Consider the following 3,627-nt stretch of genomic DNA (forward strand, 5'->3'; position numbering starts at 1 on the left):
GCTGCGAAAGCCAAGTTCAACACATCAACTATAAACCTATTTTAAGCTGCTCCTCATGCAGGTGAATGTATGCTAATGTTTCAAAATTGTAAGATGATTTTTACAGGGAAATCTTTTCTTTTTATTGATTTCAAATACAAACAGAAGGAATCTTTTAGAAAAAGAAACAGTTAAAGGTGAAACATAAAGCACTTAGTGATACTTATTATGTTATGTTCTTTATATTTAACTAAAAAGTAGTATGGTGAAATACATCAAAACATGCCAAGAAGAAAACCTTGAAGTAACTAACACTGCTTCTCCCATAGAAACAAGCATTTCTTCTCATTCAGAAAAACAACATTGGGAGAAAAAGCAAAAATGTTAATTGTTTTGTATGCTGTGGAGATCCTCCATAGTAATGTACACCACCTGAAAAATGAAAAACAAAACATAAGCATTTTGTAACTTACAGTTGTTCAAACCAATAAAATACTCATCTTGGTAGAGTTTAAATCCAGAGGGCTGTTCCACAAAAATAGGATTACAAAATCCAGGATAACAGATAAAGCCAGTTTTGACATTGCACCTTCGGTTCATCCTGGCTTTATCCCGAAGCTTGTCGAGCAAGGTTTAAGTAATTTAGGTGAATGCGCATCAAAAAATTTCTTCAGGAGGCCAATGAGATTGATCACAGGTTCACTGATGCTTCGCTAGATAAATTTCGTACACCATACCTCAGAACATCTTTCGATTGAGGATAATGAGGAATTGAAGCACATCATGCAAAAGAAAAAAAAAACACCTGGTACAATATTAATCAGATTGATTGAGTGCGTAATTAGTAAAAGGTCTTTCTGACAAACTAGAACAGAGGTCTTCAGAAATACAATCGAACAGTAACAGAGTCCATATGGGTCATTTTAAAATTAATAATGGTATTTTTTAACATTACAATGTTAAACTAATAGCACTATTTGACTGAATACCACTGTGATGAACTGGTAACCTGTGCAAGGTGTACCCCGCCTCTTGTCCGTTAATTGCTGGAGATAAGCACCAGCACCCCTGGCAACCCCACTAGGGATAAGAGTGTATGATGATGGACGGATGGAATACCAAAATGACCTAGTGGTACTTTCATGCAAGGTGATTAAAAAAAGACCAAAACAGACAGATAAGAAAAAAGAATCACGGGCAAAACTCATTGGTTTCTGATCTGTCAGTGCTTTACTAAGCCTGGCTGTTAGACTGGTCTGCAGCCGGCTAGCTTCACAGAATAAATCGCCATGGTAACTTATGTGTTACCTCTTCTGTAAAACTAAATTGAGGATTAATTAAGCTTGGATATCCAGAAAATCCCAGCTTAATCTGCTGTCCTGGTTTTGTGAAATAGCCCGCTGGTGACTACTTTTAGTGCTCGAAAATCTGAATGCCTCATTGTGAATTAAGTTTTGTAAAACAAAATGGCTGTGAATTTCTGCTTTGTACATGTGTAGATGGAAAAGTGGATATAGAAAGGCCAGGGTGTGTCAAAGTTTTGCTTGTAAATTTGAATGGGTAGTTTTAACTTTATTACTTTAAAAACTAACACAGTTAAATCATTGTAAATTAAGGCATGAAATCTACATGTTTATACTTTTTAATCTCATTGTAGAATAAGATATGAAATTAATATGTATTCATTCTTGCTTGTGTCTTTAACACTGGGTTGCATAAGCGTGTCAAGGATCAGTCCCTGGTCCTTTATACATGTTGAGTCTGTGGTGCAGGGGTAGAGCACAACCCACATCAGGAGGCCTTAGTAATCAATACGGCTGTCACAGGTTCAATTCCCAGACTGATGACCTTTACCACATGTCTTCCCCCTCTTTTATTACCCAATTTCCTGTCAAACCACTCTCAAATAAAGGCCACCAGAGCCAAAACTAAAAATTGTTCTCCAATGGTCCATGGTCCTCCAAACATCAGTTATCTCAAGTCTGAGTATTTGTTCATCTGTGTGATGGCAAGCCACACAGGGTGAGATCCACATTTCATCAATAGTTACTTTTCACTTTAGTTTGTTTTGTAAGTTTAAGTATTCTTTATATTTTCTTCCACCTTCCAATGTTTATATGGAGTGCACACATATTAACAATGCAAGGTCGAAATTTAATTATGTTGTATTAATATTGTTCTCTTTGTTTGAGTTACCTGGGTGTTTGGCTCCCCTTCCTGGTGGATAAAAGGCGTAGCAAAGGGCTGAGGTTCCTAAAGTACAGCTGATGGCCTCATTGGACTGAACCACCCGTGTCATGCTGGGGGGGGATGTTTTTGGGTTTATTTAATTGTTTGTGTTAATTGTTAGGTGGCAGCCATTTTGTTTTCCCCTATTGTGTCCACATGGTTTAGCTAAACCTGTATTTAAATCCCCTTCTGTGTCATTTCAGTTAGGTCAGTTTATTGTTTTGTCAGTTATGTCTTAGTCTAGTAATTTATGTTGACCTCTTTTATTGGCATGCCTGTTTAATTGTTATGTTAACCTTTGTTCATATTTTTGGGTAAATAAAAACCCACCTTTTTTTAATTCAACTACCTGTGTTCTGCGTATTGTACTGCCTGGTCCCTGACAATCTGGTTGAGGAGAGAATTTTCTTGGAATGTTGTTGAGGGCCTCAAACCATCTAAGTCATTATTAAAGCAGCAATATATACCTAAATATATATATATATTTTACATATTTGTTGAAACTGTCACTATGTCGTGACAGTAAGGTATGAGACAGATAATCTTTGAAAAACTTGAGGTCCTCTGCTTTCTCCCAGTGCTAACTAGAAACAACCAGTCAGANAGTTAAATCATTGTAAATTAAGGCATGAAATCTACATGTTTATACTTTTTAATCTCATTGTAGAATAAGATATGAAATTAATATGTATTCATTCTTGCTTGTGTCTTTAACACTGGGTTGCATAAGCGTGTCAAGGATCAGTCCCTGGTCCTTTATACATGTTGAGTCTGTGGTGCAGGGGTAGAGCACAACCCACATCAGGAGGCCTTAGTAATCAATACGGCTGTCACAGGTTCAATTCCCAGACTGATGACCTTTACCACATGTCTTCCCCCTCTTTTATTACCCATTTTCCTGTCAAACCACTCTCAAATAAAGGCCACCAGAGCCAAAACAAAAAATTGTTCTCCAGTGGTCCATGGTCCTCCAAACATCAGTTATCTCAAGTCTGAGTATTTGTTCATCTGGTTGAGGAGAGAATTTCCTCAGAGTGTTGTTGAGGGCCTCAAACCATCTAAGTCATTATTGAAGCAGCAATATATAACTTTTATAAATATATATATATTTTTTACATATTTGTTGAAACTGTCACTATGTCGTGACAGTAAGGTATGAGACAGATAATCTTTGAAAAACTTGAGGTCCTCTGCTTTCTCCCAGTGCTAACTAGAAACAACCAGTCAGACCCTAGAGGCGGGGCTTAGCCCTGTCAATCCCAATATTTTGAGAATTGCTGGATTTTCTGATCATAGGTATGTTTTGCTATACGAATGGCCACGGGGTTTAGGTTGGCTGTTGTTGGCTTGAGCACCTCTACACTTAATTGCAGCAGTGTGTGCCTTTAGCACGTCTTGTAGCTAGATATTTGCCTTTAC

The 3,627-nt window shown here is 37.3% G+C and overlaps 1 long non-coding RNA gene across 1 annotated transcript in view; it reads right to left on the minus strand.

The window, feature by feature from the left end:
* Positions 1-209: 209 nt before the first annotated feature.
* The window catches only part of LOC103132733 (uncharacterized), a 6,901-nt gene continuing 3,483 nt past the window's right edge, over positions 210-3,627 (minus strand). Inside the window, exon 2 of the long non-coding RNA XR_475611.2 lies at positions 210-411. This is a non-coding gene — a long non-coding RNA (uncharacterized LOC103132733). The remainder of the gene's footprint in view (positions 412-3,627) is intronic.

This window comes from Poecilia formosa, unplaced genomic scaffold (genome assembly GCF_000485575.1).
Source record: "Poecilia formosa unplaced genomic scaffold, Poecilia_formosa-5.1.2 Scaffold1257, whole genome shotgun sequence".
Lineage (NCBI taxonomy): Eukaryota > Metazoa > Chordata > Actinopteri > Cyprinodontiformes > Poeciliidae > Poecilia > Poecilia formosa.